We start from the raw sequence: 27105 nt of genomic DNA on the forward strand, positions 1-27105 counted from the left end.
AATGCTCTCCCTGAGAGAGTGATATCCGCTGTTGACTTTCTGAAGGCCTTTGATGATGTATTTTAGTTACTGTATAGAGATATTCTTCAGTTTTATTTGTCGTGCATGCTTTTATTACTGACTTATTGCCCTTGTATGTTATATCTTTGTGCCCTTCCTGCTTGCACCCAAGCAAGAGGTCTGCAGTATTGGGTAAATAAGTAAATAAATAAATACAGGACTTTATGTCCAGAACTTAGCGTATCTAACATCAACTGGTGAAACCAGGAATAGCGGCGCACTCCAGGTTTTTTTTTGTGACCGTAGTGAGACACTCCTGTGCAATCTGAGGAGACTGAACGTTCTCTTGGACACCGTCTCTCTCATCGTGTACCCTCAGCGTTCATGAACTGAGCGGCCAACAATGGCTTTGCGGGACAGTAGTAGAAACACACTGTTTAAATTAAGGGGCTCAGATGGAGCAATTGCCGACAGACCACAGTAACGGTAATCCCGCATGTACAATGAAACCACCACCACTGCTCTCCCAACAAGCTGCACATAGCATGAGTAGGATTGTTTCTTGGTTCTGTTACGTAGTTATCAAACAAATCCATGTACCATTGTTTGAGCTTGTTTGTTAAATTATCCTAGCCCGAAGAGTCGCCGCGGTGGCTAAGTGGTAATGGCGCTCGGCTGCTGGCCCGAAAGACGCGGGTTCGATCCCGGCCGCGGCGGTCGAATTTCGATGGAGGCGAAATTCTAGAGGCCCGTGTACTGTGCGATGTCAGTGCACGTTCAAGAACCCCAGGTGGTCGAAATTTTCGGAGTCCTTCACTACGGCGTCCCTCATAGCCTGAGTCGCTTTGTGACGTTAAAAACCCAATAAACCAAACCAGACTAGCCCGAAGCAAAAGAAAAAAACTAACCGTCCTTACCATGTTTTGTGTACTACAGCTCTTGTACATCGTAATCGGGCCGGACAGTTATTCAGAACACTGACTTTCAGTGTTGCGACAATAATAGAAGCGCTGCAACGCCATGCGTCGGGTTCCGACTTTATATCCCTCTATGGTTGCCTGTCTCGGTCTCCCACTGCATGCAGTTTGTACATTTGCAGCATAGTTTCAGAAGGGAATCTGTGGATAAAATTGGGACATGCAGCAACGTAACCTCCCGAAAATGAACACAGCGTTGCTATACATAATACGTGGAGTGTAATAGGCTTCTTACCTGCGCAAATATAACATTTGCATCGCAGTTTCAGGCTGCAAACAATTATTACGTTAGAACCAGAAAAAAAATTCAAGGGGCACTTTGTTGAACTAAAGTGCGGTGAGGCGAAAGCATTTAGCGCGGTGTTGCTGCTTGTGTCACTGATGTGGGGTTAACATGTTAATTGAGTACACAATTGCTTGTGAATCTAAAAGGCTCGAGACACTGCAGGGCATTTGGGAGGCATCCATCTGATTCGACGCCTTTCTGCAAACACTCTCAGCGTCCTAGACAAGCAGAACTACATATGCGTTGGCAGGAAGTAGCGTAGTCGTTAGCACGCTTGGTTGCGGAACGGAAGGATGGTAGAACTACTCTCTGAGTATTTGCATGCTTGCATTCATACTATTATGCTCCTGCAAAAGTGATGAAACCGTTTGCTGTATTAGTTGCCGGCGGCGACACCATAACAATAAAGTAAAGACTTCGAACGGTGATTCCTTGTCAATGCACTGCTATCAGTGAGTGTTTGCGACCCGATTTTAGGATAGTGTCTCGCTTGTGAGAAGAATTCGTTCTTAACTCACTCTTGAAATCTTTTAACAAAAAAATAACTAAACAGATAGCCTCACTAGAGAGAATACATGGGTAAGCATTTACCCTTCATCTCGTTATGAGAAGCTGAATTCGCGTTCTTGCTTGTATCATACTCTATTCAAAATTTTTTGCGTGTATATTGAATTTTTTCTTTGTTTTGTGCCTTGTTATGAACGCTGCCAAGCTGCAGACGTGACGGACGTTCATTAATATCGTGTTGGCTGCAGCAAATAGCGCGTGCTTTTTTTTCCTAATGTATACAGATTTTTCTTTTAAAAGCCGTAAAAGATGCATCGTCGTGGTTCGTGTAGGTGGATTGTGCGCCAAGGCGGACATTATGTCCGTGATAATGTTCATTTAAAAGACTATTAATGAACTATAAATTGAAGGCTGTAAACATCGAAAGTTAACCAAGTCTTCAAAATTCTTTAACAGATACAAAGTCTTTAAAAGGATCCAATTCCCAAAGTCACTCGCGAAATGCGCCGGTAGTAGCACATCTCCACTTTATGCAATGGGGATGAGTTTATCGCCGCAATAACTAAACAGCGATACTTAATCGTCGGGCCGACCAGCTGCCTTCTGTGCGCCGCGAGAGATTTGGGGAGGCAATGCCGCTTCGACCTTCGGGCCTGGCAACATGCTACATTATCAACTGACGAGGACACCTACATAAAGCACTTGGATTTCACCGCCCCCTTGGGCCACGGCACTGCCCACGAAATGCCTCGCCACTCACCGTTCCTGCTGTTCCAGGTGCTGCTGCTCACCGGCTATCACCTGCCTGTTTCATCGACTTGCCGACCGGTTCCGCAATCTTGCGGCGCTAGCTGGTTTCTGGACGGCTGCGGCTGCTCATCCGATCATCTGTGCGCACCCCTGCCGATTTTGGACACTTTCGACCTTCGGGCCTGGTAACATGCTACATTATCAACTGACGAGGACACCTACATAAAGCACTCGGATTTCACCGCCCCCTTGGGCCACGGCACTGCCCACGAAACGCCTCGCCACTCACCGTTCCTGCTGTTCCAGGTGCTGCTGCTCACCGGCTATCACCTGCCTGTTTCATCGACTTGCCGACCGGTTCCGCAATCTTGCGGCGCTAGCTGGTTTCTGGACGGCTGCGGCTGCTCATCCGATCATCTGTGCGCACCCATGCCGATTTTGGACACTTTCGACCTTCGGGCCTGGCAACATGCTACATTATCAACTGACGAGGACACCTACATAAAGCACTCGGATTTCACCGCCCCCTCGGGCCACGGCACTGCCCACGAAACGCCTCGCCACTCACCGTTCCTGCTGTTCCAGGTGCTGCTGCTCACCGGCTATCACCTGCCTGTTTCATCGACTTGCCGACCGGTTCCGCAATCTTGCGGCGCTATCTGGTTTCTGGACGGCTGCGGCTGCTCATCCGATCATCTGTGCGCACCCCTGCCGATTTTGGACACTTTCGACCTTCGGGCCTGGCAACATGCTACATTATCAACTGACGAGGACACCTACATAAAGCACTCGGATTTCACCGCCCCCTTGGGCCACGGCACTGCCCACGAAACGCCTCGCCACTCACCGTTCCTGCTGTTCCAGGTTGGTTACTACGAGTGTTCTTGTTACCGTGATGATGATGTCTGTCTTGTAGCAGTGTCGTGGCCACCCCGTATTCTGAAACGTTTCCGCTCGGCGGCAGTGTACATTTGGCGCATTTTGGTCCTGGGTGGGGACCCAGGCCCTATGACGAAGGGCCAAGAGGAAAAGCTCGAACTGGTATATGTAACTGTTCAAAGGCTTGAGACGAACCACGCGAATATCCTCGAAAGTATTAACAAGATTCTTACAATTCATATTGGCCTGCAAAATGAAATGAAGACTTTAAACGATCGTGTGCATGAACTTGAACTTAAAATCGAGTCTATTCCAGTTCTTCAAAGTGACTTAGTCTTTAGCTACCCGTGTGCAGGAACTGGAACTTAAAAAACAGTCAGTGCCTACCACAGTATCTGCCACGAGTTGTACACACGATGTATGCAACATTCAAGTAAAACTTGATGACTTGGAAAATCGTTCCCGCCGGTCTAACATTCTTTTTTATGGTGTTCAGGACACTGATGAGTCTGAAACTTGGGAAGACTCTGAGCGTCATTTGAACGAATTCTGTTCTAGCAAACTTGGTATCACGTTGTCTTCCTTAGCCCGTGCTCACCGCATAGGCCGTTTTTCTCGGGAAAAAAAGAGACCCATTATTGCAAAGCTGTTCAATGAAAAAGAAGTCGAAACGCTTATGAGTAAGGGCTATAAACTCAAGAATACCGATTTAAGCATTTCGCGAGATTACTCGAAAACGGTTAGTGAGAAACGCAGCCAACTGTGGAATGCTGTTGGTGTTTGAAGACGATTCTGACCAACTGTGGAAGTATGCCAAATCAGTAAAAAAAGGTGACAAGGTCCGTTTGTCTTTTGATAAACTGCTTATCAATGGTGTCTCGTATTTCTGGGATGATCAAACCAGTAGCGCAGTGCGCGTGTCCCTTGCCTGACGCATCCCTTCCAGTTCCCGTAAAGTGGCTGGCAAACCACCCGTGCGGCCAAACGCACAGCGTTGCTCCAATTACGATGTCAGTTTTCTGTACACTAACATAAGGAGTGTTCTTTCTAAAAACGTAGCACTTTCTTCTTTAATTGATTCATGCTGCTCCTCGGTCATCGCGCTTACCGAGACTTGGTTAAATGACATGGTTCCTGATGTCGTTTTCGCCTGTGACTCCGAATTCAACATATTTCGTTTTGACCGCACGGGCCGTAGAGGTGGCGGTGTCCTTCTGGCTGCCAATAAAGTACTCACTGCTGTGCCGATCGAGGTCACGTCGTATCTAGAATCGGTATGGGTCCAGTTGAGTTGTGGTCCCACGGTCGCCATCATTGCCGTCATTTACCGCCCTTCGGACATGAATTCTTCATTCGCAAGTCAGTTTTCTAATTTACTGAGCGATCTTACTTGTCGTTTCCCGAATTCAAGCTTACTTTTACTTGGTGACTAACTTTCCGGCTATAATTGGTCGTCATTAACAGCTCCTGCCAATGATCATGAAGCTCAGGCTTTCCTCCAGTCCTGTCTCGATTTCTCTTTGCAACAACTTATTTTTGAACCTACGCGTCGTTCCGCCACTACAGCCAATATTCTCGATCTTATCTTGACAAGCGATCCTTACCTTTGCTCCAACATTGCGCTCTTAGGCCTTTCCGACCATTCCATAATCACGGGTAACCTGGATTTTGTGCCCCATAAAAAGGCAACTCGCACTAAACAAATAAAGTGTTACAACCGAGCAAACTTCGGTGAAATAAACGCTCAGTTGTCAGTCTTTGCCGATCATTTTCTTCACGATTTTTTGTCACGCTCCGTGGAAACGAACTGGAACCTGTTCAGCGTGAAACTTGCTACTCTCATTGACAGATTCATACCAGTCATCAGTATCCCATGCACTAACACAGCGCCTTGGTTTAATAGGCATCTACGTCACCTTAATAACAAGAAAAAGCGCCTTTACAGACAAGTCGACAAGAACAGACACTCCGAATCTTGGCAACGGTACAAACTATGTGATAAGGAATATCAGTCTGAGTGATATCTGTACGTAGGCACTTCTTCACGGACGATCTACCGGCAATGCTAACAAACAATCCACGGAAGTTCTGGCAGATAATAAACCCCGCTAATCATCCTGACATTACTCTTACCAACGCGGAAGGCAGCAGTGTTCCAGTGGCCGAATGCGCCGAACTTTTCAATAACGCATTCACATCCGTTTTAACCCGTGAGGATCTCCCTCTACCTCCTATTTCTGTCAGCACTTCTAATACGTCAATGTCCGAAATATGTATCAGTGAGACAGGTATCTTATCCTTACTAGGGAAGCTTAAAACAACATCAGCATCAGATCACCTTGGCTTTAATAACAAAATACTCAAAAATTCATCTGATGGTATTCATCGCATCTTGTCCGCTATTTTTTCACAATCTCTATCATCAGGCGTGATTCCGCTGGACTGGCGCCTAGCTAAAGTTGTGCCAATTTTCAAGTCTGGTGATCGTTCCTCACCACAAAATTACCGACCCATTTCATTAACTAGCAATGTTTGCAAACTTCATGAACACGTAATTCACTCGCAGGTATTTAACTATCTTGAAGACCACAACATTATCTTTAAATATCAACATGGGTTCCGTAAAGGCTACTCATGCGAAACGCAACTTGCCGGATTCATTCAAGACATATACATTCATCGATTGATGCTGGCATTCAAGTAGACTCCATATTTCTTGATTTTTCTAAAGCTTTCGACAGAGTACCTCACAACCGGTTATTAATGAAACTAGCACTGCTTAATATTCACCCTCTTGTCATTGCATGCGTTAAAGTTTTTCTCTTCTCCAGGTCTCAATTTACAGCTGTCAATAACCACAATTCGTCTTTCAGTCAAGTACTCTGGCGTCCCACAAGGAAGTGTGCTTGGCCCCTTACTTTTCCTAATATTTATCAACGATTTGCCGGATTCCATTTCTTCCCATATCAGACTTTTTGCTGATGATTGTGTAATTTATCGCAAAATTTATTCTAACACCGATTGCCAATCCCTTCAATCTGACCTGGATTCACTAACAGCATGGTGCTCAACCTGGCTTATGCAACTTAATCATTCTAAAACTAAATTGATGTCTTTTACTAACCGAATGTCTCGAATTCAAACAGCATACTCCTTAAATAATAGCTCACTCGAGCTAGTCACCACGTATAAGTACTTAGGACTTCACCTTCATTCAGACTTAGCATGGAACCACCATATTAACCTTATGCTTGCATCTGCTAATCGGTCATTAGGTCTCTTAAAACATAACCTAAACCATGCTCCTCCTCACCTCCGTGCCCATGCCTATACCACTCTAATTCGGCCTAAAATCGAATATGCCTCGGCTATTTGGGACCCTTACCAATCTTACCTAATAAATAACATTGAATCATTGCAGAACCGCGCCGTTCGTTTTATTTACTCCGATTATTCACGTAACACCAGCATCACAGCCTTAAAGAAACGCGCAGGTCTCCAGGATTTATGTCTCCGCCGCAAAATTGCACGACTATCACTTTTTCATAAACTTTATCATCATCCATCACTTCATAACGACTTTTTTTCTTTGCCTCCTTCGATTTTTGACCGCCGCGATCATCCCTTTAAAGTTAGGCGTTTCACGTGCAGAACATTTAACTATGCGCATTCATTCTTACCACGCACAATATCTGACTGGAACACTCTGCCTTCACATATCGCAACCACCACTGATCCTGATAAATATTTTAATCTAATATCTTCAATAACTACTGCTTAACTCTTCGCATACATTGTTATTTTTTCATGGCTTCCTTTACAGGGTATGTTATTGCAGGGTATGTTATTAAATTCATTGCATTAGTGTTCTGTTTGTATAATTTTAATACTGCAGTAATCTTCGTTCTTTGCCGCGCTGCCATTCTTTTGATTCTTTTTCTTACTTATGTCATGCGAAGTGTCTTATTCTTGCTTTTGTTGTTTTATATTTGTGGTTTTGTTTTATTCTGTTCATTTGCCTGTGCCCCCCCCCCCCCCCTATGTAATACCCTCTCGAGGGCCTTTAGGGGTATTCTGTATAAATAAATAAATAGATAAAAATAAGTTAGTATTATACCCCTGCTACACGGGCGCTTCGAATGCCTTCCAACCTATTGTCATTCGACTCGACTGCCGAACTTACGCTGCTACATGAAGTTTCTCAACGGCATTCGGTTCGGATGACATTCGAGTCGACGGAGCTCGGCGGAGACATTCCAGATTTTGGAATGCCGTCGAAACGCGAACGCAGCCCGAACCGACCAATAGGCGTTGCCGCCGCCATCGCTTCGCCCCGCCCACAGCCGCGCGAGTGCTTTCGGCTCTGTGGCTGCTCATTTTGATACCTGCTGCTCGCTTTTTCCTGCTCTTTGCTTAGCAAATAGCTCGTGTTCTGTCTACGTAAGTGCTTGAAGATAACAGTGCACCAAAGAACATTTACCGCGTGAGCATGAAATTTCTCCAGCAGTGTGCCGATAAGGACGCCTGCGCATATACTATTGTTTACATCGCTGCGTACGAACAGCTAGCGCTCGTTTGGAAGACTTAAAACACATTCCGCGCTTTAGTTCTATTAAATAATCTCATCTTTTTTGTACTGGTTGTACCCGTTGCTTGTTAAGGCAGTGCGACAATCTGTGGGAGGAAGCGCCGATACGATCGCTCGCCTGAGAAACACTTGACAGCTGGGCTACTGACATCGTGTACGATCGGCGCTTGTCGCTAATTGTCCCGACTTCGTCCGACGCGATCAGTAGTTTATTTTAAACTGCTTTATTCAGAAGTATGATTGGGGACCGTTCGCGGTAAATGAAAAGGCATAACTTGTTATCCACAAAATAGCAACGGCGACGACTGCTGCTGGTCGTAAAGCAGTGCTCGGCGGTTTGGGTCACACCGGCGCTTCCCGTTCATCGTATGCGCACCCTGCGATGTGAGCAATAGTTGATTTGAGGTCACTGTTGTCAAAACTACACTCGTCGATCGTTTGCGTTCGCTCAAACTTGTGAATTCGCTCTTCACAACCGCCGAATTCGAAGACGTAACCCTGCGGACTCGCTAGGCCTAGTCGTCGCGGAAGGGAAGGGAGTCGCCGTCGATTAAAATTAATTTGGCAAGCGCTTATAGCTGGTGAGTGTTCGAATGTGCACATGTGAAATATACCCGTTCCTTTCGCTTATTAACAATATGGATAAGGTAGAAGTGCGAATATATTCACACCGTCGCCTCATCAGCGTGTTTTCGCTCAGCCGCCGGCCTGCCGAGGACATGAAGGCTGACAGTCCGCCGGTCGGATTCGTCGGTGTCGTTGGCCTCAAAAACTTGTCCCACAACAGTCATATATGCTGCTGTTGACCGTGATAGTGTCGTCGCACTAGTGTGACCACCGCCGCCGTCGTCATCGTACACTGAAAACGAGCTGAGGAAATTTGAAATGCGTTTGGAAAGTGTCGTGTAGCGCCGCGGAAGTCAGTCGAGTCCGAATGCCATTCCAAGTTGCGAATGTCATTCGACTCAGGTGTCATTCGAACATGCCCGCGTAGCACAGGTATTAGCCTTTCTCGCGAGTGCCAAGGACGATTTCTATTAGCGTTTGTCGTGATGACGCTCTGCCGCCTTCATATTAGCAGTAGCATTTTTTGTTTCATAGAGATAACATGCCAATTTTACTCGTAATAAGGTGCACGTGCGCTTGCAAATCTTATAAACCTAATAAGTACCACAACAAATAAAATCCTGAGACTCAGTTTCAGTTTCCCTACTTTTGGTTTCACCCCCCCCCCCCCCTCTCGCTATCTTCAGATAAATGAAATCGTTTCCTAAAGTATTGACAAAATGTCTCCATTTGTCTTTCATTTAGCGCAAAGGATACCTGAGCCATTGGAAAGGGTACTCCAAATGGCATTGTACCCTGGAGCCTAAGAGGAATCTCAACGAGGCCTGTCTGCGCGAGTTCACATCCCCAAGGAAACCATCGAATCGACGCCTCCAGTCTGCCTCTGAAAATATCGTGTACGAAATTAAAAAAAAAAGCTGTCCAACTGCCGTCTATCAAGCGTTCTCCTGAAGGTGAAACTTGACCAGGACATTTATCGATGGGCTTTTCACGGGAAAGGCCAACCATTAGAAAAAAAATGGCTTTTCTGTGAGGAACAAGACTTCTCCAGGCTCCAACTTCCGTCTGCATGGTCGATACGGGAAACGAAACTTGGGAACACGGTGGCGATTGAGTTTCCAATCAGAATTAAGGGTGGGGTAACACTTCAGAAGTCCTGCAAGAGGTTTCCTTGCGGGTTTCCTCGTGAGACCTTGCAGGTTTTTATCGTGACAAAGATCATTGCTGGCGCATCGTAATACAGTGATAATTGTTTATCGCCATGGAGTTCTACTTTTGTTCTATTTGTTTTGTTTTCGCGTTATATTGGCTTGTTTTGTACAACGTGTCACATGTTTAGCTCACTGAGTGTTACTGTCTCTAATCCACTGCTATGACTTCTTGTTCGTCAAATTTTCTAGTTTTTATTTAGTTTGTTGTTTATAGCTCCACGAAATGGCCACGCCAGATAACCATATAATCTTGTCTGCTACCTTTGACAGTTGCAGTGTCACATTCACGCTGACCAATGAGACAGCTATAAAGACAAGACACGAGAAGGACCTTCTTCGAAAGACATACTTTGAAACTGTGCAATCATTTTTTCCCCCGAATGTAAGGCTTCCCATTATGGGTAAATATTTTGAAGACCGGTTTACGTCACTGTGCGATTTTGCGGATAGGCGCTACAGGAATTTGACAGGCCGTGCGAAAGCGTCCTTCTTAAAAAATAAAAGGTTCATAAAGATTCACTTCGAGTCTCAATCTAGCCCACCTGAAACGAATACCGGAGAATCCATAGAGAACATAATTTTTGCTCTGCAAAAAGAACTCGAAAGAGTAGGAACAGTTTCAGAAAAGGCCATAAATGAGCTCAGAGACACCGTCTCTGCCTATAAGGCTAAGCTTCTTAACCTAGAGCAGGAGAATGAAAAGCTGAAATCCGAAAAAACTACAATGCTACTGAACAAAGGAATAATGGTCGGCGAGGGGTGCAAAAAAACAGACCGAAGGAAGTTTAATGCCGCTGGATATTCCATCGCGCAAGCACTTGACGCTGTACTGGAGAGCTACGGCTTAGATGTATGCCAGCTTCTCGTAACTGACTTAAAAGGCCTGCTGCATAAAGTAACATTCAAGGAAAATGGAGAAATTATTTGTAATTGCGGTGTAAAAAGAGGTTTCTGCAGCAATGGTCAAGTTAACTATAATGCCCTTTCTTCTCCAAACAAACAAAGCTTGCGAGAAGTTGCAGCCCTCTTGGACGTACATTTTGTCAGTAACGTTTTCTGGGAGCACCTCTGCGCGAGCGTCCCTAATCTGCCTACCATAAGGGTAACAAATTCTTACAGAGAGCATCTAGATAGCAGGATAACTGTCTTCAAGACACCAGGTACCTCACCTGGCGCTCAGGTTTCATTTGAGGAAGACTTGGCGTTAGCTGCGTAAGAGCTAGCTAAAGATGTAGGCATAAGTGGGACAGAGATCTCCACCGAGGCACTCCTTGTAAAAATAGAGGGTGATGGCTGCGTTGTGAATAGACGCACGACCTGGACAACATTATCATTCGTCATCATTTGCAAAACGCGGCAGCTACAAAGCCATAATCTTCATCGCCTTCTCGGTGTGGCGGAGATCTCGGAGGGTTATTTTGAAATAAGAGAGGCTTTTCGGGATTTGATAAAAAAAATGAATGTTGTCGCACGAAGGGGTAGCATATCTGTAGGAGACCACGAGATTCCGATTCACATCTGTCTAGGGTCAGATTTGAAATTTTTGCTTGTTGTTCAGGGTCTGCAGTCTGCTGCATTACACTATCATTGTCCATTTTGTCGAGCAAACCCACAGACAAGGTGCTCAGTTGTGGCAAGTAACAGGAGCTTTAATGAGCCTCCTTTGATCCACACTCTTGAGAACATGAAAGCTGATTGCTGCGCAGAGGCGAACGGGATGAAAAACGTGCCATTGTTTAACTTCGACTCTGATTTACTAATTCCTGATGTATTGCATATGAAGTTAAGAATAGTTAACCGCCTAGATGGATTGCTTTCAGGAGCAGAAAACAGAGATTACCTTGAAAAAGTCCGCAACCCACGTTGTATGACCATACACGTTCAGGACATCGTTGACGCCATAAATAACTGTGGGATTAAATTTCACGTCTGGGAAGCCAATGAAGGAAACAAGGGAAAAACATTCACGTCGGTATCGGGGGGCGATTGTGAGCGCCTGCTGAAGGCTTTGCCTGAAAAACTGGCCGGGAAATTGCACCCTCAAACAGGGGAAAAAACTTTGCTCCTTTGGAAGCTTATGCGGAAAATTTTGTACCACCTGGAAAATGATGTTGAAGGTCGCAGCATAGAAAGGGAAACCTCAGAATTCTTTCACACGTTCTTAGAATTCGGAGCCCAAGGTTGCAAAGGCTATGGTGGCGATAGAGTTTCGCCGTACATTCATATTCTCGCGCACCACGCTTCCGCAAAGCACGAAAGGTTCAAGTGCCTTGGTTGGTTTTCAAGCCAAGGGTTAGAGAAAAAAACGACGTGCTAAAGCATCTACACCATGGTAAATCTAGTAAGTGGAATGCAGCCGCTGACGCTCTCAAGCTGGCGAAAAGGCTTGAAGTGAGTGAGAATATCAGACTAAGCCGTGCATATAAAAAGCGGAACCAAGAGTATTGGTTTGAGGGACTTATTCAAGACACACGGGCGAAGAGGCTACGCTGTGCAGAAGAAAAAGTGAGCGAAGGAAACTGTCTGCAAAATGTGGACGACATGGATGCAGGAGAATTGCGCACGGAGCTTCGGGCTATGGGAATGTCGACGAAAGTCAAATCAATAGAAAAACTTCGCAACCTTGTAAGGAAAGGAAGAGAAAAGCAATGATTGTAGCCATAGGAGGAGATAACAGTTATGTGGTGAGATGTGCCTTTTAGTTTTGCGTGTTTCCTCCTATATTTATAGTGCTGTGTTGTACCTCTAGTTTAGAAAGTGCATCACTGCTTGAAGATGAAAAGTACTGTTCCTGATTCCTTATGTAACCTGCCCCTAATGGAGTGTTCAGTGTGTACTAAAAATAGTATATTTGTGTTATGTGACTGTTTACCTGCCATATATGCCCGGAGCAATTTTTTGGTGTAATATAAATGTGATATGTGTGTTTTGTAAGTATTGCCGTTGTCACTTTTAAAATGATCTTTTAGCTTGTCTTTTGCGTAAGAAAATTCTTTTATGTAAACAAACCTTGGATAACCGATTTATAACGCAATCAGTACAGCTAGAAAAAGTACTTGGGGGGGGGGGGGGTGCTTTGAAAATCAACATGCACACACGCCTTTAAGTTCTGCGGGGCAGCAGGAAAAAATTTTGCAGCGAATTTAAGAAAACTGATTGGGCGTATCGGGCGTAGATCATATGATACTGGCATCAAGTGCACAACGCGCACAAACAGGCTCGAGAAAAGTGACGACAGCAGTACTACGCACATTCAATGCCATCATTTATGTTCATTTGTATGTCCTTCTTTGCTGACTCATTTTGTTTGGCAACCGATGAAAGGTTTGCCGTGTTCTTTATTCTTTTCGCAAACTATTGCTTCTTTTGTATGCCATGTTGCTTTGAAGTGTGTTTAGTTATATTCATATTCGTTACGTTTGGAGTGCATCGTTCTGGTTGGACATGTAACATGAACACAATGTAATGACGCTATGTGATTCTGACTGTACACATTTTGTTTCCAAATGTTGTATAAAAAGTGTATAATAAAACATTTTATGTCGGCACTATAGCCCTTGTCCTTGCCTTTTTGCGGGCAAGGGATAACCCCTACCGCACCAGCTTTCAGATAGTGTGACAAGTGCAAGTTTATTGACAGCGACGCCATGAAAATAGACCTATTACATTTGCTCGATTTCCTCCCCAAAGGTGCAAAGGAGAAAAGAAATATAACCTCCAGTGCTTCGACTATTACTGTAAACGTAACAGATCACTTCCCATGAGTGTTATTGTTACGAAGGCTTCCGCTTCATTCATGGTAATTTGCTGACATTGTGCGTTCCGCTACGTGCTATAATGACATCCCCGCCTGCTATAATGAAATCCCCGCCTATTTGATATTCTCATTAACTTTGTAACGTAAAATGCAATTCGTGACTTATTTTATTGGTATACATTCCTTTTTAGCATCTGGTTATTTTTGTTGCGCTCTACCTCTCTGTTACAATTGTATTTGGTTTGATTTACCAAACGCTGCTGCTTCCAAAGTAAGCGATGGTATTGTTCAGTGCAGTATTATTAGTTTTTCACGTGACCACAGAAATCAAAGCTGCTGCAGGCAGAGTAACCTGGGAACTGGGAAAAGCTACAATGAAATAATACAAATTCGTTCCATTACGGGCTATGAGGGAAAGCGCACTGGAGCGCATCGAACTAATTCGACCCCCCGGGGGTAAACAGCCGGAGCGTTGTTGCATTTCGCGTACGCTGAAATGTGGGCATAGCGGCTGGGTCCTGAGTCGGCCTTACATCACCCGGCACCCTGTGCAAGACTTTGCCACCCCCCCCCCACCCGCCTCTCTCTCTCTCTCTCTCTTTGAATGTATTTGTGGGGGTGTTTCTCTTGATTTTTATTGGCCGTCCTAACGGGGGGCACTTCTAGTTTTCATTCTTTTAACAGTCTCAATGTAGTATTTGTACTGGCGTGGGCAGGACACTTAGCTGTTTTTTATTTTTCTTCCCCCTCTAATTTATACCCCTTGACATCCTTTGATCTTGCTATTGGCGGTCAATTTTTTTACACGTTTTCATAGCATTTTGAAGAATATGAATCTTAAAAGCAAGCTGCTTGCGATAACGCAACTCATCTATTATACTGGTGAAATAGAAAAATTCATTGCTTAAAATGATTACAGCCCAGCCTGAAAGGACAGATGCAAACGTTCTTCAAAGGAGGCTCTCAAGACAGTCGCTTCAGACGATTGATATGACATCGCAACTAACCCTGTTAATCCGTGGTTAGCCCTCTTGCACCTGGCGGCCCCTTGCGATGTCACTCTGGGAGGTGCGGGAGAATTAACTGCGATATCATGACAATCGGCCGTCGAAGTAGCGTAGCAGCGACTGGCAGCGTAGCGGCTGGCTGAGTCGCAAATTGCGACAGCCACCATATTTACCATTTATATATACCGTTATGAACTGCTTCCTTGATGACGTCCATGTAAAAGCGCTTTTTCGTAGCACAGAAGTGAACACAATTAAGTTCACCAATTTATTTGCAAAAATAGAAAAAAGTTGGCGGTATCTTGCGGTATCGTTAAAAACGAAGTTTCGTACCTCAAAAGCGAAGCCTCATTTTTTCAGTTGTGTTACACAGAATGGATCCCGGCAATACATCATGCATGCATATTACAGAAGTCAGAATGAAAGAACAGCAAAAAAAAGTCGCCAATAGCTGCAGCAATAAAAGTATGAATAGTGATCATGCGTGAAATTTTTCATTCATACATTCATACTAATATATTTTATATTCAAACGAGCACATTTATTGAAATTAGTTGACCAAAACAAAAGGTTCTGAACCCAGGTTAGAACTTTAAGTGCAAGCTCGAGTCACCATATTCGGACAACGCTAGAGTCACTAATTTGAAAGCATTACAGGTGAACTTCACTTCACTTCACTCCACTTTAATACCTTAAAAACCCTCGTTAGAGGGTATTACATAAGGGGTGGGGCACACAGAAATGAAAAACAGAAAGACTAAACAGATAAGTTGAAAGTTATACAAATATAAGATTATCACTAAGCAAGTACACGCGTGATTTCTTCGATGAACAATGATTGGCATGTGATAGCAGCAAGTTCACGGGGAAGGCCGTTCCAGTCGTTCGCGGTCCGGGGGAAGAATGATGAAGAAAATGTAGTGGTGCGGGCGTGAGGTCGTGACACTTGCTGCTGATGGCCGGTGCGGAGGGAGATGCGTGGTGGTGGTGCGCAGATGTAGGGTTCCTGTCGTAGCCCAGAGTAAAAAAAACTTGTGAAACAAACATAAACTAGCAATGTAGCGGCGATGAGCAAGGGTAGGTAGGCTGGACTGTGATTTGAGGGATGATATGCTGATATCAAAAGAATACGATGAATGAATGAATCTAGTTGCTCGGTTTTGAACTGCTTCAATTGAATTACAGAGATATGCTTGCTTTGGAGACCAGATGGGAGATGCGTATTCTAGTTTTGATCGGACTAATGATTTGTATGCGAGGAGCTTGACATGCTGAGGTGCAGAGCGTAGGTGACGCTTTAAGAATCCTAGTGTTCTGTTGGCGGATGATATGATGTTTGAAATATGCGTATTCCATGTAAGATCATGACAAATATGAACACCAAGGTATTTGTATGATTGGACAAGATCGAGAGGAACGTTAGATATGCTGTATTGGAACAGAAGAGGGTAACGGCGACGATGGAACGACATATATTTGCATTTACTTGTGTTAAGTGTCATTAGCCATTCACTGCACCAGTCTTGTACATGAGTTAAATTATTTTGAAGGGATTGTTGGTCAAAGGTGTTAGTGACTGTTCTGTAAATAACACAATCATCAGCAAACATCCGAATATGGCAATCTAATTTCTCAGGTAGGTCGTTAATATAAATTAGAAACAAGAGTGGCCCAAGGACGGATCCTTGGGGCACGCCTGAGGAGACTGGTAGGAGGTCAGACATTTGGTTATTGACAACGACTGATTGGAAGCGGTGAGTTAAGAATTCTTTTATCCATGCTAGTATGTCGGGATGCAAGTTTAGGCGAGAGAGTTTCAGAAATAAGTGGTTATGAGGTACCTTGTCAAATGCTTTAGCGAAGTCGAGAAAAATTGCGTCAGTTTGGAGGTTAGCATCAAGATTGGCATGCAAGTCATGAACGTAAAGTGCTAGTTGACTTTCACATGAGTATCCTTTGCGAAATCCGTGCTGCGATGGGTGAAAAAAGTTATTTGAATCCAGAAAATGCATTGTTAAAGAATAAATGACGTGTTCCATGAGTTTACATGGTATGCTGGTGAGTGATATGGGTCGGTAATTAAGTGGTGAATCTTTGTTACCCGACTTGTGGACCGGAACGACCTTCCCCACTTTCCAGTCATGGGGTATGACTCCTGTAGAAAGAGACTGTGAGAACAGCAGGCATAAAAATTTGGCAGAAGTATGGTTAACGTTTTTTAGTACCTTGGTGTTGATTTCGTCAAAGCCGGCAGATGATGACAGTTTTAGTTTATCTATGAGACATGATATGCCGGCCTCAGAGAAAGTAACGGCTGGCATTAAACTTCTTTGGTCATTTGCTGTCATGAGGGGGGGGGGGGGGGGGCGGTTCCTGTTCATGAGTGAATACAGATGCGAAGGCAGAATTAAATATGTTAGCACACTCGACATCAGAAACAGCACGCCCGGAATCATCAGTTAAGGTAATAGTGCGTATAGATTGCGGATTTAAAAGCTGCCAGAATTTAGTCGGGTTATCTTTAAGTATGTTGGGAAGGTCAGTATGATAAAATGAGCGTTTAGCGTTTTTTACTGCGACCAGGTATGTCTTTTCGGCAGCGTAATATTTTTCCCATGCGTAGTCATTTCCAGTCTGTTTAGCACTGCGGAACAAGCGTTTCTTTTTGTTTTCTAGTCTTCCTAGAGCCTTGGTAAACCATGGTTTCTGTTTGGTTGCGCGGAAGCTGCATTTGGGAACATATTTATTAGTAAGTTCGTTGATTTTATGAATAAACATCGACCAATTTTCGTGGATGGTTTGTTCCGGGAAAGAGTGCTGAAAAGATGGGAAATAAGCTTCCAACGCCCTGTTTATAGCCTCATAGTTACCTTTGTTATAAAGGGTGATTGTTTTTTTGGAAGTTTCTTTTATTGTTGGAGTGAAGGTAAAAGACGCATGGATGACTTTGTGATCACTAATTTCCCGGAGATAAGTAATGGAGTTGAGGCATTCGGGGTGGCTAGATAGTATAAGGTCAAGAATGTTTGCGGTGTCTCCGGCGATACGTGTAGGCTGGGTTACTAATTGAGTAAGATTAAAATTTAAGCACACATCCACAAACTCCTGTGATTCATGCTGTCTAAAAATAGGCTGATGAGGGTTATTCCAATCTATGTCAGGATAGTTAAAATCTCCAAAAAGGAGCACGTGTGCATTAGGGTGTTTTGTTGTAAGTTGGTTCAGAATGTTGTGCAGCTTTCGAGGGAATTCGGGGTTATTGTGGGGGGGCCTATAGCAAACACCAATTAGTATAGACACTGGCGTGGCGCGACAAAGCAGCCATAATATTTCGAGGTCAGATTGGATGTTATTGTGGGAACACTGTAGTTGATTGCTGGTAGCGATAAGGACGCCTCCTCCTCGGGGGACTTTGCGATCGGCACGGAAAAGGTTAAAATTAGGTAAGTTGCACAGAACTTCAGTGTCGCCCACATTATCGGTCAGCCAAGTCTCTGTCAGCACAAGCAGGTTAGAGCCTGTTGAAGATACAAGGCTGGATACACTATCGCACTTTGAAAGCAGACTGCGTATATTAGTATAGATAACCGAAAAAGAAATATTCTGTCGAGGGGAGGTATGGCGTGGATTAGATAAGTGACGATTGTGCGGTGAGCGCTATGCTATTTCTTTCACCATTTCGGTGGCAGCATCAAAAGTGTAGCGTTTTTTGCCGAGAAATAGGGTCTTGTACCGCAAAGAAAACGGTCCGGTTTCTGCTCTTGCAAATGCGACAAGATGTTTGCGGGCTTTTTGAACAGAGCGGGTAAAATCTTCTCCAATGCATCAGTTCGTGTCCTTCAGCATAGGACCTTTGGAAAGGATAGTTTCTTTGGTTTTGAAGGAGACGAATTTTGCTATAATTGGCCGTTGGCGCTCCTCGTTATGGCGTCCCAAGCGATGGGCACGCTCTATCTGACTGGGCTCTAAGGTTAACTTTAACTTATTCTGACAGTGCTTAATTATTATTTCTTCAGATTCGATGAATGATTCGCGGGGATTGGAGTCTGGAAGGCCATAGAATATCAGGTTGTTGCGGCGTGATCTGTTTTCTGTGTCGTCTATTCGGGCCTCAAGGTTAGTAACAAGAGCTGCCGTCCCGGCAGCAATGGAATTGACGGATTCTAGATCAGATTTTAGGGTAGCAATGTCCTGAAAGAGGCTTTCCCGGTCTGCTAGGCGTTTGCTCAGGTCGGAAATGGTTTGGTCGACAGAACGCATCTGACCTTTAAGGTCCTGTACATCCGCGATTATTTGGCCTTGACCGGCTGACAACTTCTTGAGTTCAGCAAGAACACTATCAAGTTTGTCCGGACCAGGGTTCATCTCAACATCTCCGGACAAAAGAAGAAGATATTTTACACCAGAAAAGCATTCACCAGCAATAGAAATGCAACACTGCAGGCTCGGAAGCTGTACCAGGCAACGGTCACTACATTTTTTAGAAAAGAGGCAGTATGATGGACTAACCTGCGTAGCGAAAACCAGTGGATGAGGAGGCTGCGACATGGCACAGCTACCGAGCCCACAGAGCGCGGGCGGAAGGCGGTGCTCTTTATATGTTGACAGGGTCAATGTTGTCGCTGGCGGTTGCGCTTGCCATCCGATGTCGAGGGTCCAGGAAGGGGGCGCTCTTTTCACCGATGCATCTGCGCTGCTCAAACTGAATGGTCCGTTGTACCCGACGCAGACCGGCCGCTCAGGGTCCGGTAGAACAAGCCACGAAGTGTCGAAGATGGCTGGGAAGATGTAGGCAAAGGCAGGCGCGAGCACCTGCGTAGCGAAAACCAGTGGATGAGGAGGCTGCGACATGGCACAGCTACCGAGCCCACAGAGCGCGGGCGGAAGGCGGTGCTCTTTATATGTTGACAGGGTCAATGTTGTCGCTGGCGGTTGCGCTTGCCATCCGATGTCGAGGGTCCAGGAAGGGGGCGCTCTTTTCACCGATGCATCTGCGCTGCTCAAACTGAATGGTCCGTTGTACCCGACGCAGACCGGCCGCTCTGGGTCCGGTAGAACAAGCCACGAAGTGTCGAAGATGGCTGGGAAGATGTAGGCAAAGGCAGGCGCGAGCACCTGCGTAGCGAAAACCAGTGGATGAGGAGGCTGCGACATGGCACAGCATGAGCCCACAGCGTGACAATAACAACCTGAACGTCTATCTAGACGCTATTTGCTTCTAGACTCCAAATTCTGTGTTCTGCCCGACAACAGCTGAACAGCTTCAGAATGTTTCTGAGTAAAGCTATATCAAATTTTCTTAAATAAGTGTTAAAATAATAAACTAAACATTTATATCCGCGAATACTTTTTGATGTCGGCCGTTTGAATGCCGCTACGCTCTTTAAAAGTAGCAAGAAAAGCTAAAATTCAGGCGAGCTAGCTCTCATACCCTAATATATCATGATCACACGCCCCAATAAACTTTTTAGATAATAGCAAAGGGCTCACAATTTGCAAAGTTGCTCCACGACAAGCATATATGAACAGCCGCGAATACTTTATGTAGCTGCGTTAATGCATGGTCATCGTAACAACCTTCTTTATATAAAGCTCCGGTCGAGACACTGGGTTCGAGCTCTGACATGTGTTCTTGTCTGCAAGGCAAAAGTCACCCGATAAAAAGGTAAGCGTCGAAATCGACGCAACTTCAGCAGTCCGAACCATTTCTGCAGCGTAGCTCGCTACCGGGCGCCATCTTTCATATTTTAGGCAATATCAGGTTTCAATTAAAAGGCCTCAGGAAGCTTCTTGATCAAAGCTATGCCAGATTGTTGCACACCATTTTAAACACCATATATTTGGGTACCTAAAACCGGGAAGCATTTTCGATATCTATCCGTGTTACGGTGCTATACAGTTTCAAAGTCTGGAAAAATGCCAAAACTTTGGCCCCCTCCTGTAGGCAGCATCGTATTTATTTAGCAAATTTAGCAAATACTGCCGGCCTGTGTTACAGGCCTTAGGCAGGAGTGGGGTACAAACATATTGATAAAAATAACAAGTACATTGCAAAAGAAGCAGATAGCGAACAGAGCAAAAACCAGTACATACAACATAAAATCGATTACAAAGACATAGAACATATAATGACATCGATCCTGGCAGCAAACGAAGGCATCGGACTTGGCCCAAAACAAGGATACATAAGAGCCCTATACATCCTTCAGAGCTTGTAAAAATAAATCCACCGATTCGCAATTGACAACATTAGCAGGTAAACCATTCCACTTAATGATAGTATGGGGAAAGAACGAATACTTAAATACATTAGTTTTGCATGAAAACGCGGCAACTTTCTTAGTATGGTAAGAGCGTGTAGGGTGTCGAGATGTGTGCTCAACTAAAATTCCTTCCTCTATTGTTAGTTTATTGTGATAATACAAGTAGAATAACTTTAATTTTTCTCGATGACGACGCATGGCCAGGTGTTCAAGTCCTGCGGTTTGCAGTAGGGCTGTTGGGGAAATATTCCAACTGTAACAATTAAAGATAAATCTAGCAGCTTTGCGTTGGACATTTTCTATTTTAAGTTTGTTACTTTCGGTCCAGGGATCCCACACTGCCGCAGCATATTCCAACATTGGCCGAACAAATGTTTTGTAAGCTAAAAGCTTTATTTCTTGTGTCGAATGTGCAAGCGTTCTTCTCAAGTAGTGCAGTTGTCTTAGAGCTTTTTTTTCTATATACGATATGTGCTCGTTCCATCGAAGGTCTGAGGCTATCTGAATTCCTAAGTATTTAAAAGCGTTGACAACTATGAGGGGCTCATTGGCTAAGCGGTATGTAAAACTAAAAGGATTCTTTTTACGTGTCACAGTCATAGCTACTGTCTTGTTGGAATTCAAAGTCATTTGCCACGTGGAGCACCATTTTTCTACTGCAGACAGTGAATCGCTTAAAAGGAGTTGATCTTCAGGGCTAGAAATTTCTTGATAAAATATGCAATCGTCTGCGAAAAGCCGTATTTTAACATGTACGTTGTGAACTATGTCATTAATAAATACTAGAAAGAAAAGGGGACCCAAGACTGAGCCCTGCGGAATACCGGATTCTACTGGGACAGCATCAGAGAGGACACCATCAACAACCACACTTTGACGTCTATGCGAAAGATAGGCTTCGATCCATGAGAGTAGGCACTCGTGTTTCAGTATAGGTTTTAACTTCTGCAGTAATTTTTGATGAGACACACGATCGAATGCTTTCTCGAAATCGAGAAAAACAATATCAACTTGATTATGCCTATCTAGTGCTGCCGCTAAATCGTGGACTGTTGCAATAAGCTGCGTTACTGTGGAGAGACCGCGACGGAACCCGTGCTGGCGATTATCAAGGACGTGGTTCTCCTCGAGAAAGTTAGTCAAGTGTTTACAGATGATGTGTTCAAGCAATTTTACTGAAGTGCACAAAAGAGAAATTGGCCGGTAGGAAGAAGGTGCTGATTTGTGTTGGTCTTTGGGAATCGGGGTGATTTTTGCGTGTTTCCAATCACTTGGCAATTCAGAGCAGTTGTGATTTCCTAAATATTAAAGTTAAATATTTGGCGGACCATTCAGCGTACCGTACCAGAAAGGCATTAGGTATTTCGTCAATCCCTGGTGACTTCTTTGTGTCCAAGTTAAGCAGAAGAGCTAGCACACCTTCCTCAGTTATGCAAATGTCACTGACTGGTGCCAGATCATCAAAGGAAGAAAAATGTGGCTTGCAGCCGTCATCGTGAGTGAATATCGAGCTGAAGTACTGGTTGAGCGCCTGCGCTGTTTCTAACTTGTCGTGCATACCCGCACAATCTGCAGAAAGGCCAAGAATCAATTTCTTGCGTGGCGCGAGATGTTGCCAGAACTTGCTTGGAGAAGAAACAAGGAAATTTTTCATACGTACAGTGTGGAATTGGTGTTTGGCTGTATTGATAGCGTTCCGCAACGACAGGCGTAGCATGGAAATCTTATCTGCAGTGGCCGATGAAGGATGCTTTGAGTGTTGTTGTCTCGCTTTCTTAAGCTTACGTCCCAGACGCGCAATATCTTTTGTCATACAAGGATTGCTAGTGCGCAAAATTTTCCGTTTTCTTGGCACAAAATCACTTATACATCGGTGAACTAAGTTTTTGAAGAAGCACCACATGTGCTCAACAGAGGTACTCTGTGTTTCGTACAAACAGGAAAAGGAAGAAAAGGAAGTGTCTAGTGCATCTAAGATATCGACATCACTTGCACGTGAGAAGATCGGGATAGTTGTCTCTCTCTTCTGAAGCTTTGATATAGGGCGCAACTGCAAAGATAAACTTAACATTTTATGGTCTGATATTCCCTCTAAGACAGACACACGTGGTGTTCGGCGTAGCAGGTTGTCAGAAACAAGAAACAGGTCCAGAACTGATATTCAAACGCGCTGGGAAGCTCGTGTATTAATAGCACAGGACTGAAACTTCGGCACATTCCTCAGCTAAGTGTATATTACACAAATCCCCGAAGCATTTTTTGTAGGTGCTTTTGTTCACGTTTTACGATTTTCTTTTGTACCCCTTCCCATTCAGTTACGCTCCCTGTCGCCGCCACTGCCGGTAGATGGCGCAAGTAGTAGATGTCCCAGAAAGCTGGGCATGCATTAGCCACATGGATAAGATAGTTAAAGTAGCCGAAGAGTTCTACACAAATCTACACAGTAGCGAATGTAATCAGAGCGTTAATGAGAGAGACAGTAGCACTCAACATTGCGTCATCCCGCCAGTAATGAAAGAGGAGGTAAAGGAAGCCTTAGGAGCAATGCAAGGGGAAAAATAGCTGGTGAGGATCAGGTAACAGCAGATCTGTTGAAGGATGGAGGGGAGATCGTGCTAGAAAAACTAGCCACCTTGTATACGCAATTCTTTATGACCTCGACCGTACCAGAAGCTTGGAAAAACGCAAACATTATCTTAATTCTTAAGAAAAGAGGCGCCAAGGACTCGAAAAATTACAGACCGATAAGCTTGCTGTCCGCAGCCTACGAGATATTTACTAAGGTAATCGCTAATAGACTGAGGGCAACCTTGGACTTTAATCGACCAAATGATAAGGCAGGCTTTCGTAAAGGATATTACACAATAGATCTTCTCACACTATCAATCAGGTGATAGATAAATGCGCAGAATATAACCAAACCCTATATAAAGCCTTCATTGATTACGAGAAAGCATTCGACTCTGTGCAATCCTCAACAGTCATACAGGCATTGCGGAATCAGGGTGTAGACGAGCCTTATATATGTGAAAATACTGAAAAATATCTATAGCAACTGTACAGATATCATAGTCCTCCATAAAGTCAGCAATAAAATTCCAATAAGGAAGGGCGTCAGGCAAGGAGATACAATCTCGCCAATGCTACTCACCGCCTGTTTACAGGAGGTATTCCGAGGCCTGATTTGGGAACAGTTGGGGATAAGAGCTAATGAGGAATACCTAAATAATCTGCGATTCGCTGATTACATTGCCTTGGTGAGTCACTAAGGAGATGAATTGCAAAACGTGATCAATGATTTAGACAGACAGAGCAGAACGGTGGGTGTCAAAATTAACATGCACAAAACCAAACTTACTTCCAGATACCGTCTACATGTTTAGAGAGCACCTCTCAACGCAGAATGCCCTCCATCACATCAAAGAAGAGGTGCTGATGACTTCCGACAAAGGCCAAACCAAGGCATTCTTAGCGCTAGATATAAAAGGAGCTCTGAACAACGTGACGCACTAAAACATCCTAGGGGAGCTGAGCGAAACCAACTGCGGGGAACGAAGATATCGCTACATCAAAGACTTCCTCTCCGACAGAAAGGCAATCATAAACGCTAGAGAGCCGAAATTCACACTCATCAGCCTGATGACCGAGATATGTGAGGCAGTTTTATGCGTCATATGTTTTCCTTTAAAAAAAATGTTTCCTGGATCCATGGCATGGCTCTGCCAAAAAATTCTCCTCCTTGTTCTTCTCGCCTTTGTCCTCATGTTTGTGCGCAATTCTTTCAGTGTGGATGTTAACCAACCAGCTGAACTTGCTGCGCTCTTAACTTTCGAGCTTGACCAGCGTGGTCACGGGAAAAAAAGTTCGCTACCTGACAATTCCGTGTACACGCTGGTTTTTTTGCACTGCGCGGCAATTGCACAGCCCAAAAGGAGCCGCAAAAATGTGTGGTCCAAAATGTAGACGCAAAATACATGGCAGCTTGCGCTAATTAAGCCTTTACCATGTTTGCCACTGGTGATCGCTGCTGCCACGCGCCGCGATGAAATGCCTCGACATGCTGATGAAGTTGAGTGGAATGAAGCTAGTGCGGAACTTGAGCGAAATCTCTAAACGCTGTCACACAACCAGAAGGATAGTGTGATAGTTCTCTGCGCTCGAGGCCAACACTCCGAAAAAACACACCAAATACAAAAATAGCGCGCGGTATCTAGCGGCCGATTGGGGGGACTCTTACCAGTGTGCTCCAAAGCGACTACCCGGGCACCATCAGTATCTTCTGCATGTGGGCACAGTATGTAGGGTCGTCACACTTCTTACCTACGCCAAAGAAGACATTTCAATTAATCGATTGCTTTTCTTAGCAGTCAAGCCGACTACTTCAAGTTCTACCAAGGGGAGCATTTTAGGCCATCTTTTATTCGATAATTTCATAAATGTTATCGCGAACACAGATCCCACTGCTAAATATACAGGGTGTTGCACCTAAAAGTAAGTGTTTTTCAGTCAGAAGAGTGCTTTTTTTCGGAATACGTTGTGAGCGCTATAGTGCATCAGAATACAATAAAGACGTTCTAACTGCCAGGCTGGTTAAGTAACATTAAATACTTAGACTTTCAACTGCTACTCTAAGGCGCCTTTTTATAGAGAGGCTGGTAGAACACCGCAAATAATATATTTTCAAAAATGCCATTCTCGGCGCCGCAGCAGCGCAAGCAATTTTAGAGCCGCATACGTGAGAAGCAGCGCGACCTGACAGATCCACGCCTACGAGCGCACGTCACATTGCGGTGCGGGTGTCATGCGCTCCATTGCAGCAACTGAGTGGCGACCGGGCAGAACACGTGACAGTCTCGCCAGTGTGTGACGCGCTCGGAGGCGTGGCTAGTGCCCTTTCTGGTCGCGCTGTTTCGATGCCCGGCACCATATGGCGGCGAGACAAAAACCTCAATCAGAGAATCGGGCAGCACAAAAATGACGTTCGACCAATGAGCACAGAACATCGAAGAAGCCAGAGTGTTGGCCGTGGCATATTACAAATGCGACTCCAATATGTCAGTGGCAACGTGACGACTAGGAGGTCGCTGCCTGCTGCTCGCCCATTTCTCAGTCGTCCCGGAAAAAATGACCGAATTTGGTCCCCACATGTTGGCCTGCTAACAAGTATTGGTTCGTGTCAGCATGTCACCGACGTCATAGTGGCGGCCATCTTTGGGTCCTCAAAAGCGCAGCCAGAGCCTAGGCGTTTTGTTAATCCCCTTCACGCGTACAAGCTAGCCACAGTACACAAAAATGGCCAGGTGGTGGAAGTTTCCAGAGTCCTTCACTACGGCCGACTGAACTGTCACTGTGCCAGCGGGTGCGTGGATTGCAGTCAAAAAACCCGCAGGGCGGCCTCTTAGCGAAAAGAAAACACGATCGCGTATGCAGTGCAGTTTTGAAGCGCCACCATGTGACTCTACTTTGGCGTCATCGGCTGGAGCGTAGCTTTTCGAGACCTTCCGGCATCGTCGATATTGCCGTCTCGAAATATCGTCCCCGTCGCCCCTTGCTTCGAAGGCCACCACGAACAAAATAAGAATTCCAATGCTCGACTTTTCTTTACCGCCGCACGAATACTCCAGCGCATCCTGGTTTCTGGAGGACTGGATGGCTAACTCCTGTTCATGCAAGCAACGCCACAGACAGCAAAGATGGCCTGATCACGGGAAAACAATGTTGCTCTGTCAGTGCTTGGAATCCTATTCGGGCATCTAGTTCTCCTAGAATCGTTCCCATGAGAACGATACGACGCTTCAGTTGGCTTTCCTCCGACCGCTAAGAGAATTGGCGCTGACGTCGCGATTTGCTGGACAGTGGTGGCTACGGAAGTTTCCTACACATGGCGCGGCTACGGTGCGATGCATACGGGCAGTCCGGTCCACAGGTTCAGAAACACTCCCTATGCTGGCTGCTCCGGCGGCTCGAAGCCGGAATACATTGTATACAGCCTGCGCCGTCCATTCGTAGCCGTCACAGCAAGTCTGTTCAGCAGCCGCGCAAGTAAAAAGTGCACATCAAGCAATTCGCAACTTTCCAGGGGGCGCCACTGGGCATCTAATACGGCAGCCCGAACGGTGATCCGGCGGACGCGCCAGATGTGTGCTACACTGCTTGAAAAGCATTCGAGCGAGCATGCTGCCTTGGGCGAAGAAGCTGTCAATGCAGGGCCTGTTGTGCGCTCTGTGTGCAGAGATATCGCAAAGCTTCTAGATGGGCTAGAGATGCATAACATTTTTTTGTTAAATGAAATAATAGCGCAGAAAAAGATACT

The sequence above is a fragment of the Amblyomma americanum genome, chromosome 5 (genome assembly GCF_052857255.1).
Source record: "Amblyomma americanum isolate KBUSLIRL-KWMA chromosome 5, ASM5285725v1, whole genome shotgun sequence".
NCBI classification, from domain to species: Eukaryota; Metazoa; Arthropoda; class Arachnida; order Ixodida; family Ixodidae; genus Amblyomma; species Amblyomma americanum.